This window comes from Bufo bufo, chromosome 2 (assembly GCF_905171765.1).
Source record: "Bufo bufo chromosome 2, aBufBuf1.1, whole genome shotgun sequence".
Classification (NCBI taxonomy): Eukaryota; Metazoa; Chordata; class Amphibia; order Anura; family Bufonidae; genus Bufo; species Bufo bufo.
The window spans coordinates 762977749-762996188 of NC_053390.1; positions in this window are offsets into that span (position 1 = coordinate 762977749).

Here is an 18440-nt window from a genome sequence, read left to right on the forward strand (position 1 = left end):
GTGACGTAATGACATCATCACGTTATCACACTTACAGCGCCAACGTGATGACGTCATACATCACCCCATGCGAGATTTCACACGGTTTATGCAATCAAGATGGCTGCAATGTCCTCTTCACGCGCAAATATATGAGGTGAGTATTTTTTTTGTTTGTTTTTTACCATTATCTTAGGGGGAAAAAATCCTGAAATTCGTTTGGCTTTGATTCGCTCAACCCTAATGAAAACGTGTTGTGTCGCTCAACACTAATGAAATACATGTTACGCTTTTCTATATTTTTTTGTATTATTTTTCCTCAAGATGATAAAGGTGCCATGTGGAAGTGCCCTCCTTACGCCAAATTTAGTGATAGTATGTATTTTGAGGACAAGGTAAAAAGCAAAATGACTACAGTTCTTTGACTTTTAGTACTCCTTATAGCCAACAATATGATAAAGTGATAGGTATCGTCATAAACCTGTACTATATAACGATGACACATTGTGTAACATATTCACTGCAGGCGTTAGATTAGTAGCAGGATGAGTGGCTACCATTGGCAACCATGTGTCACCAAGTTTGTATTTGGAGCCTACAATGAAATCCAATAAAAAAATATGGCTGAGTATTAAGGGTTCCTACCCGTGCAGCAGAAGGAGGTGTCATTGCTGCCGCTATAGGAGTCGCTCTGCGGTCATTACTTCCACCAGCACAGATGCCAGATATCCAATTAACATATTCATAAACTGTGGAACCACATATGTGGTGTATGTTATAACATGTAGTTTATGCCATGATGAAGGATAACATGCATTCGTCTGAAGCATGTGAATTCGCACTTTCTGGATCTTTTTAAGAATTGACTAATAAAGAAATATTTTATCAAGACGCAGTGCTGGATTTCTCTTATCAGTATTGGACCGTTTCTGGAGCGGCTTCTCCGTGCACCGTCACATTTTCCGGGGATTTGGAACCTGCAAAGTGGTTTAGTGGTGAGCCGTATGACCGTCCCTCATCTTTGTTCATTTGCGAGTTTGTACCATTTTGAGGTACAGTTTTTTTTTTTCACACTTACTTTTTAGTACAGGTAGTTTCATTATCGGTAAGACCTTGGTAGAATTTTTGTTGCTGTCACATTGGACAGCCTAACATTCCCCTATATTTAAAACAACATGACGCAACTATGTTTTCATGTCCATTCCTTTGAAGTGACATTTCCCTTTTAGCAGTGAAGGTTTTTATGATTCATACTTCATTAATCCTTATCACAGAGGCTTGAGAATTTCCATCTCATCTGCATTCTCTCAACTATACATGAAAATATGTCCAAATTATTTACTCTCACTGCCAAACATTGAAAAACAGCATATCTTTATTAGATCCATATTAAAAATGATGGAAACACATCTGAGGAAAACATCTTTAATCGATCGCCAACTCAGACTCCTAATACAAAACAAATCTGGGCGTCTTAGCTAGAACACAAAGTATTCAGCTGAATTCCTCACCAGACTATAGATTTTGCCACAATTGACATTGTTCATGTGCCAAACGCCATGTGTTATGCTGGTCCGCAAACAAAAAAAATTGTAAAACCTTAAAAAAAATAATAGTTTGATAAAAAAAATATATATATCAAACATACAACTTAAGAAATAGCCAGTAGGCTAAGTTCATACTATTCCAACCTATTGAGTTACTGGCAAAAGATCAGTATCCTGGTTATAAATAACCTTCTAAATGGCATCAATCGCCCAAGGATTACTCTAATAGTAAGAACCTTAAAAAAAAATATCAGAATCCAAGGACGCTGTCACAAAAATATTAAAACCAGGATGAGAGGGCTTAAGACATTTACTGCTAAAGTTCTACATGTTTTGTGGTTGGTCTGACCTCTTCCTTAGGTACACATCTCAAGAAGAGGTCAGACCAACCTTGAAATGTGTAGCGCTTTTGCAATAAATAATTTTGTTTTTCTCACCTTGGTTTGAAAGCACAAAATCGACCTCCAAACTGTCTGGAGTACCTGAAAAGTCAACTCCGGTTGTCCTTCATGGGGATCTGCTCTTTTCCAAATGCAGCAAAAACATATTTTTTCACTGTTCCTGCTGTATGTCAATCAGCGGTTCGAAGTCAATGAGGCTGGCACCTTCTTGCCAGAGGTCAAGGTTTCTGTGCCTAAATCTTTCCCCTTCTCTGCTAATGGACATTTCATAGCACAAGTAATGTCATTCCCTGGTCTATCTTTGCCTGTGCTAGGAAATCTCAATCATTGGCGAAGAGGCACATCAGCACTCCGCAATCTCATTTGTGGTGGTGCCAGTGCCTGAGAGAGGGAGCCCCCTTCCCTCTGAAACCACCTAGATGCCACGGTCGCTATTGATCACAGCATCTAAGGGGTTAAACAGCCAGGATCAGAAATTCTGCTGATCTAGGCCATTAGAACAGGAGCAGCCCGGCTATCATGAGAGAGCCATACAGCACTTAGACTAGGCCACCGTATAAGGGCGGTGGCCTAGGCTAAGGCCCCTTAGTCACCACTATAAAAAGTATATTGGTTGTTATATTTAATTAATTAATAATTATACAATACTCTAAAAAAAAGAAAAACACCTTCCCTTAGTCTTACTTAAAGAGGACATTTCACCAATCCTGACATGCCTGTTTTAATAACTTCTTGTATTCCCCATGTAATAACAATTCTGGAGCATCTATTCTTATGGCTCTATGTTGTGCCATTCCTTTAAATAAATTCTACTAGAAGGTATGAATGAATTGATAGCAGTCTGCAGTAAGGGTACAGAGGGGTGGTAACCAGTTGGGGGGCAGAACTGATTGCATAGAGTGAGACTGTGCAGGTATACACCCCCAACTTTTTACCACCCCTCTGTACCCTTACTGCAGACTGCTAACAATTCATTCATTACTTCTAGTAGAAATAATAAAGAGATGGCACAACATAGAGCCATAGAATAGAGGCTCCAGAATTGCTATTACATGGGGAATACATGAAGCTATTACAATAGGCATATCAGGAGTGGTGAAAGGTCCTCTTTAATTTACAATCAATTGAGAGAAATTCTTTGGTCTTGTTGACTAGCTTTTTCTGAAATTGACACTGCAAAAATTTGGATTCCTCAAACTCATTTTGGAAAAAATGATTGCCCTATAAAATCTCCAAAAAACAAAATCAGTAATGAAATATCACCACCCTTCGAAATAGGACACAGAACGTCAGAGTTGCCATTATTTCCCACCTAATATCTGAAAAGGGTTATCCAGCCATATAGGCGTTTTAACTAGCCCCAGAAGCATGTTGTACCTAATATAAAAATCATACTCGCCTGCTTCTTGCCAACACCCTGGCTCCATTACGTAATCTTCTGGTCCCCGGTATAAAAACTTCTGGAAGGGGTCATGTGCACTGCTGCAGCCAAAGACTGGCATCAGCAGTGATGTGTCCCCAGCCGTCTTGTGACCCAGCATTGACTTTTTCATTAGGTACAACACACTCCTGAGGCTAGTTAAAACGCCCAAAAAGGTTGGGAAATCTATTTGCTTATTGAAGTACTGAACATCATGGTATTAGAAAACAACAGTATTCTATGCATTTCATGTAATAAGTAGTGTTGAGCGCGAATATTTAAAAAGCTAATTTTTATCACGAATATCTGCACTTCGAGAATTCGCGAATATTTGGAATATAGTGCTATAGATTCGTAATGACGGATATTATTTTTTTTTAACACATGTACACATCAGGTGATCATCCCTCCCTTATTTTAGCTTGTGGGCCAATGAGAAGGCTTTGTCACAGCTTAGCAACATCCCTAGCAACCAATAGAAAAGTTGCCTACCCCACGCCGATATTTCGCCTGCATTACATGAATAATACATTGCCGATTTTCGCAATCAAGAATATAATCTCGAATTCGCGAATATATGACGAATATTCTACAAAATATTCGCAAATATATTGCGAATTCGAATATTGCCCCTGCCACTCATCACTAGTAATAAGCATAAAACTGCAACATTTGCTATAACAGTCTAATAATCCTTTGTAATTCCCAAAAACTCCTGAGGGTCTATTTCCAGTTTTAAAATAAACAACTCCAAAACAGAACTTCTTGAAATAAACATCAACCACAAAACATGTACAACAATAATCAAACTAACCCTTCAAAAATAACTAAGTATATTAATTATCTAGGAACAAAAATAAATTTTACACTAAACAGTCTATATGACGTGAGCTTTAATCCCCTACTTGACAATTTAGAAAAAGACCTCTCAAATTGATCTAATAAATCTGAATATCTCATGGTTCGGTAGGAACAGTTTAATCAAGATGATAACCCTTCCCAAAGTTCTATAACTCCTCCAAGCTCTACAAATAGACATTGCCTGAACTTTTTAGTTTTTTACCAATTCTTTTTAAAAATCATTAAAAAAAAATATTTGGCAGTTGAAAAGTCCTACAATAAAATTCTTAACTCTGATCAGATCAAGAAAAGCAGGTGGCATAACTCTAGGTCTACCTTTTGAAAAATACAGAGATGCAGGTTCATTGAATGGCATATCCTTTCAAGGTGCAAACTTTTGGTAAATTTAGAACTTAGGGTATGGCCACATGAGACCGGATTTGTTTGCACAAATAAAATTTGAGGAAGCCAATGAAAATTCTGCCAGTGTTACATACGTGGCAGACTAGATTTAAAATCTGAACCCCAGGTCAATTTATGCTGTGGATTCCTTTGCCCAGGAAGAAGATGTCTTGAAATCACATCCACTTTCCTGATACTGTAGAATGCTGGGGATTTGCCACATGGAAATCTGTGGCGACAAATTTTCAGTGTATCCGTCTCTTTTATACAGACCCAAAGTCTGCTTAAAGGGGTTCTCCAGGATTTACATATTGATAGCCTATGCTCAGGATAGTTCATCAATATGAGATTGGCGGGGTCAGACACCCAGCACCAATGCTGATCATCTTTTTGAGGAAGCCACAGCTCTGCTTGCAGCTTACCAAGCACAGTGCCATACATTGCCCCCGTATAGCGGCTGTGCTTGTTATTGCAGCTCAGACCCATTGATTTGAATGCTGCACCTTGGTCATCTGACCGATGATCATAACGGCTAATGCTAATGAAGTGCTGAAGCCTCTTCCTACAGCTGATCGGCACGGGTCCCGGGAGTCAGACCCCTGCTGATCTCATATTGATGTCCTATCCTGAGGATAAGTCATCAATATGTAAATCCCTGAGAACCTCTTTAATGATAATTTGAAAAAATACAAAGCACCTCATAATAAACGCACATATAAAAACCTTGTGAAAAGGATCCTGTCAACAGAAAATTCACTGTTAAGCCAGGCACAATACCTTGTAGGTCTAGCTCAGCTGAATGTAATGATACCTTTCACTTAGCAATCTGCTTCATTCTAGAGAAAAGTACTTTTAATCCATATTCAAATGAGCACTTAGGTGCACCAAAGGTGGGTCTAAGACAATCTGTGCACCGCTGCTCTTCCTACTTCCCTGCCAGCCTCTCCCTCTCCTTGAATGACAGGGCAAGTTTGCTACATATACCATCTTACTTGGTCGTGTCAATCAAAAAGGAGAGGTAGGGGCTGGCAGAGGAAGCAGGATGAAGCAAGGGTGCACCTAAGTGCTCTTTTGAATATGAATAAAAGGTACTTTTCTCCAGAATGAAGCAAGGGATCGCTAAGTGGAAGGTGCCATTACATTCAGCTGAGCTAGTCCTACAACATATTGTGCCTGTTTTAACTGAATTTTCGGGTGACAGATTCCCTTTAACCCACTGATGTGCTTAACTTTAGCTGTTGAGGGTGAAACTTGTGTTGGGTGATATATGGTGTATGTGGTGTCAGAGATTGTGCTTTTATGATATTCCCTTATATTTTGAATATTCAGTGAATAAAAAAAAAAATCTGGAGTTGCAGTCCTTTACTCTTCATATTGTAGAGTATAGATCCAAAGCCCTGCTTTGTGTTATCCTGCATCACAAATTGAAATCCTTAAATGAAGTACTCATTCAATTCTGATTATTTTTATATTAATTGTTAAGAAGCGCAACCTACTTCACTGATAAGGCTGCACTTGAGGCTGCAAAGTTGCCGTATATTTTTGGGGGTACGGTTGTTGACCTGGTCTTTGACTTACAGTATGCTGGCTGCTTTCTGTCCCTAAAGACCTGAAAGTAGCTTCGCTGCCTGGCATATTGGTAGATATTAGCCTCATTTGATGCTTAGTATTTTGTCTGTGTTGGAATAATATAAACATTTCAAAGTCTTGAGGCCAGCTGTGTAACTGTGAATGTTTGACGGTCTACAGGAAAAGGGTGCCTAAGGTGAATATCATGTGTAGTCTGGTCATTATCCCTGAGGACTCAGATCATTCAAGAGAGCCTTACAGGAAGTCATATGGATTGGGGCAGAGTTTGAGAAGATTGAGGAGCTGTATCCTGTTTTACTTTGTAGAACTGAAAGCTATAGAATAGGAAATCTAGGACTTGACAGCTACCCATGAAATGTCAAAGTGATTAGTCTTGCTCCTTTGCATGATCTTGGGCTATGCGATTAAGTATGCACTTTCTCACCTTGTATGGTCCAGTTTCCTCAAGGGACTGCTCAATTCTTTTTCTGATGTAGGATAATTAGATTACAACCTCCAAAGAGACAGGTGGGAATAATAAATTCTCTATGGTTAGAGGTTGCTGTCACATAGGATCTTAATAATATATTGTACATGGTAAATATATTTTCAGGGTTAAAAGAATCACAAAGTTGGAGATAATGTAAGAAAACTACTTCAGCAGAAGATAACCTAAAGTGATAACGGTATCAGCAAACTCATCCATCATGTCCTGAAATAAACTTCATGTGTGTTTTCTATCTTACCAGATTTCTTTAGCTAGAAATGGCCATTCCAGGGGAGCTGTCAATGGCCATTCTAGGAAATGCGGTGAATATTTCTTCATTTGACCTGTGACCTATTGTATTACATCAAAGCTTCACCCTTAAGACCCTTCAACTTCCTTTGACTTTCTCTTGGACAATTCTCAACATGCTGTGATCCTGGGTCTCTAGTGATAGTCTGTCAGACTTCTGTAATAGTCTGCTCTTCAGAGAGGATTACTAAAGTCTAGAATAGCACCTACAGAAGTACACAATAATCCATATTATGCTTTTAGCAAAGAAGAGTGTGGCTGCTGTGTATATTAGGTGGTCTAGCTCGGTGGTTAATATGTTTTTGTCAATAATAAAAGACATTCACCTCTCACAACCTTTGCAAGACCCAACAATTAGAGGAAGGGGGCACCTGCATAATAGTGACCCCCCCACCAATCCAAATTCGGGACCTACCCTCTTCCCTTAAGCTAGAGTTGTAACTTGACCAGCATGCACTTTTTATAATGACGGTGTCTTGTTATGTGGCACAAGGGTCTTTGGGCCCCCTCAGGCTCCTTTGCCCGGTAGCGTCTGTTACCTCTGCACCCCCTGCTCCTGAGTTCTCAAGGAATTAAGTACTGTTTTAGACAGACCCAGATGGCATTCCCCTCTAAGTTCTCAAGGAATTAAGTACTGTTATAGACAAAGTATAATATTTAAGGATTTTTTTATAGCATAGTCTGTTTCAAAGGACTGGCGCATAGCAAATGTGGTGCCAATTTTTAGAGGGGCACAATAATTGAACCCTGAAAACCATAGGCATGTAAGTTTAACTTCTATTGCAGGTAAAATATTTGAAGGCTTTCTTAGAGAATTTATCATATGGAGCAGTGATGGTGAACCTTTTAGAGACCGAGTGCCCAAACTGCAAGCCTACAACCCACTTATTTATCGCAAAGTGCCAACAATGCAATTTAACCTGAACACTACTGTCCAATATAGTATATCTTCCATGTACTTTATTACTTAGCTATAATAGCCTGACTACATTCAATGTGCTGCCAGTGCTGTTCATAGTGCGCCCTGTGCTGATAAGTGGCAGGAAATGTCTAAAGCATATTGGTACACCTTAGACATTTTCCAGGCCGCGGGTGCCCACAGAGAGGGCTCTGAGTGCTGCCTCTGTCACCTGTGCCATAGGTTTTCCAGCACTGGTATAGAGGCTATTAGAGGAGCGAAGTAAGCGCAAGGCAAGAGCTCCATATCACATTGCTTCTCTGCCTGTTCTGCACTGCTAAAGCCTGATATAGCCCATCTATGCCAGGCTTTGACAGCGGAGCGCTGGCACAGGCAGGAGCTGTGATGATCACATTGGAGAGCGTCACAGCCAGGGAAGAAAAACCTCCCTGGCTGTGACGCTCTCCACTGTGATTGGATCGCGGCACAGCCAGGGAGAAGGAGACGTCCATTGAGAAACCCTGGTGTCTCCTCCTCCATGTTCCGATGCTCAGAATTTCCATACTGAGCGCGAAAGCTGCAGGTGGGCGCAGCGGGGCATACGAGCGATGTTTAAAAAAACAAAACATCAGTACCCAGCAAGTACAGATATTGACAGTAAAACAGATGAGAGGTCCTCTTTAAATGTAAAAAAATGACCACATGACCTAAAATAAAAACGGTGACAAAAAAGCCATTTTTTGTCACCTTACATCACAAACAGTGTAATAGCAAGCGATCAAAAGTCATATGCACCCCAAAATAGTGCCAATCGTGTCATCTCATCCCGCAAAAGTGATACCCTACCTAAGACAATTGCCCAAAAAAAAAAAAACTATGGCTCTCAGAATATGGAGACACTAAAACATCATTTTTAAAGCAACTTGATGTGATTATTTTATTTGTCTCTGTTTTATCAGTTTGAGCCTGTCAAGATGGTCTTCGAGCCTGTCATTCCCCCCTCAGTTTTACTTGTGACCTGGATATGGTATGTATATCTGATGTACCCGTTACAGCGCTGTCAAAACTCAATACAAATTGAAAGTTTAAAAAAGAATTGTGATAAACCCAAGAACATAATGGAGGAATGCTATAATTAATAAACTATGGGTTATTTCTGTAAATAACTATGTCAACCTGTTGATATGTGGTTAAACCGCACATATTTTTTTGTTTTTATTGAAAAGGCTCATTTGATTTTAATTTAGCTAAAGGAAAAGCAGTTACAGTCTGAATGGCTACAACTTTGCCAACTTTCCACTTATTTATGCAGATTCTCAAGAATTTATTTTCTATCCATTGCTAACTCTTTTCTGGCACAGTCATTTTCAGTTTTTTAGTTTTTTTTGCTCCCTTTCCTTCTAAACATTATAACTTTTTTTAATTTATTTTTTCCATGTACATAGCCATATGAGGGCTTTTTCATTGCAGGACAAGTTGTACTTTTTAATGACACCATTTCATACTCCATATTGTTAGGTCAGCTGTCAATGGCCACCGCTGCCCTGCTGCTTACAATGAAACTCGGCAACCTTTGCAAGCTGCTGTCACCCTTGCTCCAGTCTCTGTTACCTTAGGGTGTGGCCTCCTAAAGGGTCAATGCTTGCATCTGCAAATCCTATAGGGAAAGACCAATTGACACTGAGCAAGATCTACACGGGCAAGTGGAAAAAGCTACAGAAAAATATCCAGCAAGCCAGGTCATGTGATGTAGAGCACAGTTCCCTTACATGCCTTTTGGTATCGGCTGTCAGCTCCCTCTCTCAGCAGACTAGAAGTTCTGAGCAGAGAAGCTCCGACCAAAGCTACTTCCAGGTGCAAGAGAATGCACTTCACAGAGCTGGCTAGACACACAGCAGAGAAACTGAGCATGATCAACCAGCAGCAGGAGAGAGCACGCAGGTCATAACTGAGAGATGCAGGAGTGTAAACAAGGCAGAGGAAGACTAAAAAGTAGGTAGATATTACTAGAGAATAGTGCTAAAATGTTTATTACAGTATATTAGACCTTTGTAAAACCTGCAAAACGCTTTCAAAGCAGACCCAATTCAGGGAACCGGAATACCCCTTTAAAGGGTGAATATGGGGGAAGCACCAAGACAATGACCTTAAAGGGGTTGTCCGAGTTATGAAAAAAAATTATATAGCACTGAAAATCTGATATATAACTGAGCTAAGCAAGTTTTATGCAAAAAAATAAAATAATATATTTCCTCATTTCCCTGGTCCTTTGTTTCCATGCAATAAAAACAATCTCTTCCCCTCCCCCTGCTCTGCTAATGGAGTGAATACAAGAGCTGCCCTGAGTGACATGTCTGCCTGCTGGGAGACTCTGCAGCATGTTGTATGTGTAGGACTACAAGTCCCAGCTGTATAATGACACTGCTAAGGGAGTGGATACAAGAGCTGCCCCGAGTGACATGTCTGCCTGCTGGGAGAATCAACAGCATGTTGTATGTGTAGGACTACAAGTCCCACCTGTATAATGACACTGCTAAAACACACAGGATCTTCCCCCTACCTTCTTGTGCAATGCTGTCTCTAGTATATCAGCTCCAGTGCCCAGCATTGTCTCCTCACTGCCTGCAGAGCTGTGCAGCTGAAGGGGTTAAGAATCCTAGCAGAGAGTAGACGCAGTGAAGGGGGCGTGGCCAGCACAGTGAGGTTGTTTACAGGCTTGTAAACGACCTTTATCAGAGCAGGGAGAGAAGCTGACATCACAGGTCATGTGACCCTCAGTGAAATCTGAGAAACCAGCCACTGGAGATAAAGTGAGTTAATTGGAAAGCTGTTACATTTGCCCAGTTAGGAACATAGAAAGAACAAAAAATAACTTGGATAACCCCTTTAAGGCTAGCCCTAGGTCAAATTGACAGATGGGCACTGCGGGTCCACAATTGCTGATCCATAACACATAGGATGTAGTAGAAAGCTGGGGAAAAAAATGTCTAAATTGGGTGGAATTGGAAAAAAATGAAATGTCACCATTGTTTTATGTGTTTTGTTTTTACAGTGTTCACTGGGAGTAAAAACCATGTATTTGTTTTATTCTGCGAGCCAGTGTGATTACAGAGATACTAAACATACACAAGGGCGACCTGGGAACTTAAAATAGCCCTGGGAAAAATTATCCAAAGTGGCCCCATGTTGTAGGTGGGTCCAAATTGACAGATGGCGGTGTTATGCACCTGGCCGGAGGCCGTGAGGAGGGCTCAGACAACCTCCTGAGCACCTGGAAATTTCCCTGCAGGGTCTATGGCCATTCCACCCCTGCATGACACATTCCCTTAATGAGGAGTGAAGTTTTCCTTCCTCTCATTTGATACGGCACCAAGGAATGTGCCGCCCATGGAGGCGGAGCCATTACCAGCCCACTCTATGATACAAGGAAGACAGGTGACATGACATGAGCATAAGGAACACTACCCCATTTACTTTGATTGGTCAGAAATTGGGGGGGAAAAACACGATTCTGCCACAGTTTTATGGATTTTGTTTCTACGGCATTCCCTATGTGGTAAAAGGTCAGGTCAGTTTATCAAGGTCAATACAATTACAACGATGCCACATTTTTTTAGTTTTTCTTGTGTTTTAAAACTTGAAAAAAAATAAAAACTTTGTCAAAAATTTTTTTTTTCTTTTCAGCGCCATATTTTGACCTCCATAACTGATTTATGTCTAAGGAGCTATGTGAGGCTTCATTTTTTGGGGAATGATCTGCAGTTTTTATTTAGACCATTATGGGTGTGTGTTTGAGTTTTTGGTCACTTTTTATTCCATTTTTTGGGAGGCGAACTGACGAAAAAATTGTAAATCGGCCATTTTTTTCCATTAGGCTGTTCGCTGTATGGGATAAATATTAGTATATTTTAATAGTATGGGCATCTTCGCACTATTGATTAGACATTGCATCCGGCCACAAGAGAGAGTAGTAGACACCTCAGCTGCTGCAGAACATCATAGTACACACCTTAGCTGCTGCAAAAACATAATGATACACACCTCAGCTGCTGTGGAACCTCATTAGACACACCTCAGCTGCTGTAGAACCTCATAGTAAACACCTCAGCTGCTGCAAAGCTCAGCATGTAGTTATCTCAGATGTGATCTGATGAAACATTGCGTCCTGCCACAAGAAAGAGCAAAAGTGCTTCCCCTTCTGTACTCTAAAAAGGCTCTCTTTAGGTAGTGTACTTTTTGGTGATAGATTGTTGACTGCTATCCCTGCCTCTATTACGCACTCTGAGGCATTTTCACCCAGTTGACAGACTTTTAAAGTGGGCACATCATTGGACTGACAGAAGCAGGATAATCATTTTGATAAATTGCCCACCATTTATGCCATTCTGACCTAATTGTTAAGAGGTGTTCAAGCTTGGAGGCCTCGTTGTGAGCACTTCAATCCTGCCTTTGCTGTGGAACAACACACTGCTCCAGCCGCTGGTCTGACAATGAAAGAAGCCATCACATTTGACATTCGGCCACCCTAGTAGTGATTCAAGGAACAATAATAGCTCAGCTATATGTGCAGGACATCCTGTGGCCACATGTGTTGCCTCTCATGGCAGGGCTTCCAACTGACATGAGATAATAGTGGCTAGCACACAGATAGCAAGGGCTTCCCAGGAATGTCCCTTCCAGATTACAACGCTTTCTTGGCCTGTCTGGTCATCAGTTTTATCGCCAGTACAGCATTTATTGGACCAGCTGGGACATTTATGGGACAACAGCTTCGGCCTACAAGTGTGCAGGATCTACAGGCCCAGCTGTAACATATGTGTGCAAATGTGCCGCAGGATACCCAATGGAACCTATATGCCTCCACGCCCAACTGTGTCACATCTTGTATCCAGGCTAGAGGCAGGTCAACAGGGTATTAGAGACTCCTTCCAATTGTACCGTGTTCCCCCAAAAATAGTATCTTTTCACTCATATATTTTAATGACTTACATATATCATCATTACATTCACACAAAGAAATCTTCATTCGATTCCAATAACACCTTGGTGTGTTTTTTTTTGTCATTGAGTGTTTTTCATCTTGTTTTGTAGCTTAGCTTCACAATTCACATCCAAAGCTACTGTACATTCAAAATTCTTGATTTCCTTTAAGATATCTGCATGATGTGATTAGTTTCAGTCTCTCTTGTACCTCTTACACAGGACTCTACTATAGTATACTATGTATAGACCCTGAACCAGCAGGGACTGCAGTGAGACATCAGCTTGTCTATCTAAAGGTATGTTAACATAAGACGGAGTTGCTGCAGAGTTGTCACTGTGCACTTGCATATGGAAATTCTGCCGTATTTTACAGTGCCATCAAAGTGGGCGAGATTTTGAGAAATCCAATGATGTGAACTAACCTGTGGTGTTGAATTTAAACCCTGCTGCCTGACAATTTATTGTGTGGCTATCTACCACGATTGCACCCTTTGCAATGCATAAAATTGCTGCAAAATCAGCTGTGGAAATTTTTCTGTGAAAAATACAGCTTGTGTGGCTGAACCCTTAAGGTTTCTTCCTTTTGTTTTTATGACATTTTTTCCTACTTTTTGGGTACTGACAAATTGTAGCTTTTTTCATAAATTCATAAATGCATTTCATACACTTTTCCAGTCCTGTGGAGAAGTCTGTGGGAAAATGCATGAAAAAAAAAAAAACTACACCTACAGCATACAGTGCTTTGAAAAAACATCAGGGATCAAATAAAGTTTGCAGTGTCTTGTATTTTTCTATTGACTTCCAGTTAATGTCTGTCTCAGCATTAAAAAAAAAACAACAGCTGTACCCTTATACCTTTCAAAAAGGACCATAGTATGCTCCATATAGACACTGAACCAGCAGGAACTGCAGTGAGGAAAGAGGTCATAGTCTGTAAGAGCTGAAATATAAACTAGCAATTTGCTGGGGTTGTTTCCAGGGGTTGGCATAGGCCCCTTAGTTCCAGTGAAGAGAAATCTCAATGCTTAAGCATACGAAGACATTTCGAACAACTGTGTACTTCCAACTTTGTGGGAACAGTTTGGGGAAGGCCTTTCTCTTGCCCAATGCTCAAAACAAGGTTAAAAGGATGGTTGGGTAAGTTTGGTGTGGAAGAACTTGACTGACCTCGCACAGAGCCCTGATGTCTACCCCATCAAAAGCTTTCGGCATATGACGTGGGCAAAAAAATGTTCAAATTTCATATGTATCATGGAATAAATGGTGCTATAATAAAAAAAAACATCAATGTGATATTTTTATAGAGTAGGTCTTTATGGATTCAGAGACACATAATATGTTTATTTTTTTATTTTTATTTTTACAGTTTTACACAATAAAAGGGTTTTTGACCCCCAAAAAATCATGTTTTTGTCTCTCCCTTTTCTGAGAGACATGTTCTTTTTACTTTTCTGGTGATGGTCCTGTGTGAGGGTTCATTGTGCAATATGCTTTTTATGGGGCTGGAGCGGACTGTAAACTTGAAGTAGCCCTGGAAAAAAACTACAAGTGGCCCCATGTTCTAGGCAGGTCCAAATTGACAGAAGAGAGGGCCAATATTAGTAGGCTGGTCCAACCTAAATAGGCAGGGCCAGCAATACCACCTGCCTCAAGGGTTCTCACAAAAATTGCAGTGATGTGTAACTTTGCACTACCTCAAGATCAATAGTGGGAGCCCAGCCTGGGTTTTTTAAAGCCCATACCATTTACCATCCATGGGTCGGGAGCCTTCCTTATTTTTGCACTATATTTTTTGCACTTTAAAGTTCTACAACATTCAAGCACTTTTTACAGGTACAACAATGTGATCCTTTCTGCACTTTAAATGGACTTTATACTGTTAGCCAGATAGTTAGTATCCTTATGTTATTGCTCATACGGACTGCTTCGGAGGACGCTGAATACTAATACTTTGCCCTGTGTTAGTGTAGAAAGCCTAGGTATTGTAATGCATATTTGCATATGCCCTTAACCTTTTTCTCTCCACAGACTTGGGAGGGGAAGGAGCCAGTATGTCCTGTGTCTTTGGGATCATGTGCTGTTGCTACACAGGGAGGACTAAGTGGTAAAGTCACAAGCAGTCTTAACATCTTTAAAGGGTAACCCCACTGCCAAAAATCGAAGTTAAGAGGGGATCAGCCCTCACTGGAGCTACGGAAGGTAGGCTGGTTCCTCCTCCTAGTTCTAGGTGCCTTAAGGTACTGCACACTGCCTTAGGGAAAATGTGAAGCTACCAGTTCAGACATCAAGGTGATGAAGCATAAAGCATTATTAGACCTTAGTGCTAGGAAGGGATTACAGGATGAAGCCACCCTTCTATTTGCGGGCATCTCATAGTATTGTGAAGGGATTATAGTACATGACACCCCACACTGCCAGTGGTACTAGGGCTCGTTATCCACACAAAATGAAAGTATTTGAGCGATTGGTGCAGTCATTTTGGCTTTCTGGTTTTTACTGAGCGGGAAACAGGAAATAGACACCCTACTCAAACGGGCAGAGACCTGTAGGTAGCCATTGCTAGTTCAGCTTTTATGTATACGGTATTAGGAAAAAGTCTAAAGCAGCACTCTAACTTGAAAAGGGAACCCTGGAGCATCCCCTAAGCACAAGCCAAGGGCGGCTTGTTTTTAAGTAAGGGGATATGTAACACCCTGGAGTGGTGTTACTATTCTTTCACTTTCATCGGTGTATTTATTTCTAGGTCCTTCACAAGTGTGCATTGATCTTATTATTCTGAAACTGTTGTTCATGTAATACGCCTGGTTCACCAGCAGGTGACAGCGTATATGGCAGAGATATCTTTAGTCAGAATGGAACTTACCATTCCACTCTCCCCCCTTTTGGGCAGAAGTGGGCCAGTTCTGCTTCCTACCAGAAGGGAGGGGTTGAAGTACTAGATTGTTCCAGTTTATACTCCATGCTGGAGCAAAGAAGACCTGAAAGAAGTAGCAGTCAGAGAAAAAATGTTCTTGGGCTGAAAATAAGTTATTTGCTGAGTGTCAGGAGGGGAATAACAGCCAAAGACACCCCATCCAAGGATACTAGACTAGATCTAAAGTACAGAAACAGAGTTTAGTGCAGCACAGGGCAAGAAAGCAAAGTATTTAAAGGGGTTTTCCCATCTCAGACAATGGGAGCATATTGCTAGGATATGCCCCCATTGTCTGATAGGTGCGTGTCACACCTCTGGGACCCGCACCTACAATGAGAATGGAGCAGGGAAATGAACGGAGGGCGCACTGCACATGCTCAGCCGCCCTCCATTCATTTCTATAGGGCCGCCGAAAATAGGCGAGCTCTGGCTCAACTATTTCCGCCTGCCCATAGAAATAAATGGGAGCGGGGGCCACACGTACGCTGTGCACTCCCATTCACTTCTATGGGAGCAGTGCTTGGTGGTGGACGAACCCCAGGAAATCCGCGGTCCTCCAGCCACAGCTCTCCCCTCTCCTTTCTTGTTGTAGGTGTGGGTCTCAAGAGGTGGGACCCGCACCTATCAGACAATGGAGGCATATCCTAGCAATATGCCCCCCTTGTATGTGATGGGAATACCCCTTTAAGCAAGCATGTCAGTACAGCAGAGAGAAAGCAGAGTTATTGAGTTTGTCTGCCAGTTTATGCTGGAACCAAGACAAAGCCTGCAAATCGTTTGGATGAAAGTTTATTCAAGTAAAGCTGCCATTAAACTTCACATCAAGGTCTGGACTCCCGCTGTATCCATGTAGGAGCACCGTGACACATAGAGACTATTAAGGGCGGCTCCAGAGCACTCGGCATTCCACTAAACCTGGGACACGATAGGGACATACTGTATGTTTTCAATCATGTAGATTGTTACAGTCTACAGAATGCATTAGGTACTGCATATATAAAGCCTACTATCATTAATGAGTTTATCTTTCGATATGTATCTAGGTTATGCTGTGGTTTAAAGGGGTTGTCCGGGTTCAGAGCTGAACCCGGACATGACCATAATTTCACCCAGGCAGCCCCCCCCCCCCTCCTGCTCCAATGCTCTCCCTTGCCCTGCGCAGAATCGTGCATGGCAAGGGCTCTTTTATTTACTATAACACACTGCTTTGATGGGCGGGCTTTAATGCTGTCCTAGCCGTTTTACAGGCTAGGGCAGCGCTAAAGCCCGCCCATCAGTGCCGGTGACGCCTCCGGGCTCACCGCTGGGCGGAAGCCTCTTCCTGGCAGCCTGAAGGAGAGCCCCATTTGTCACCGGAACTCCACAAAATGCCTTTGACCTGTGCGATTCAGCTCAGGGCAAAGGAGAGCATCGGAGCATGAACTGCTCCGATGCTCCTGTCGGGGGGGGCTGCCAGGGTGAAATTCTCGGAATGTCCAGGTTCAGCTCTGAACCCAGACAAACCCTTTAAAAGATGCACATGGGAGACTAGAGAAATCTGGCACAGAGAAACCTGTATAGGAGAGGCAAAAGCTGATGTAGATACACCTAATTAATATCTTCTACCACTGGCTGAAGAATAGTCTGAAAAATCTGGTTGCTGGACAAAATACAGCAGTTTCCTTATATATTATTATATCACTCCTGATAGCAGCAAGAGCTGTAAGGGATTTCTGGCCTGAGCTGTGGGGAACTTCACATCTATCAGTGCATGTTTCTTATCATGGCAGCCGTTTGGCTATGTTCACATAGAATTGTTGGCCTCTATTTAAGGTTGTGTTCACATCTATAATGGAGGCTACATTAAGAGCTTCTGTCGCACATTCCATTCAAAAATCCAGAAAAAGCATGTGCTATTTTCCTGGTAAAATGGCAGACACCTTATTATGGTCAATGAGGTCTGTCAGGCTGTCATATGATGGATCCATAGTAGGTTAAATTCCATTCTTTTTTGCCTTTAATGGAACAGAAAAATGGACAGCCCAATGCATATGTTAACACGCCCCTACACATTGACAAAGAAAAGCTCCCAACATATACAATACATGGAGGCCGTGATGAATGCCTAACAGTGCAATCCATCACCTTTAGGATTAATGGCATCTGTTCAACAGATGCGACATCAGTTTTTCAATAACTTTTAATGATGTATGCATTGATGCCAATATAACTCATAAGTGACGTATGCCACTGTTAGGAATCCATTTAATGTATTTTTCACCCTTAGGCTATCATGGCATCCATTTAATGGATATATCATCCATACATCCATTTAATGGATGATGGAGTCCACTGTACAATCCCTGTGCTTCTGCAGAATGTCATCCTGACCTTTATGTTTTTCTTGGAGAAAATTTGCTTTTTTGCTAGCCTTCTTGACACCACGAATCCTGTGCCATGCCAACAGTAAAGCATTTTGAGACCATTCATGTGTGGGGTTGCTTCTTATCCAAGGGAGTGGGCTCACTCACAATTTTGCCTAAGAACACTGCGATGAATAAAGAATGGTATCAACACCCTCCAAGAGCTATTTCTCCCAACAATTTGGTGATGAACAATGCTTTTTTCAACATACTGGTCACCATGTCACAAGGCAAAAGTGTCTCAATAAACAAAACATTGAAATTTTGGGACAATGGTCAGAAACTCTCC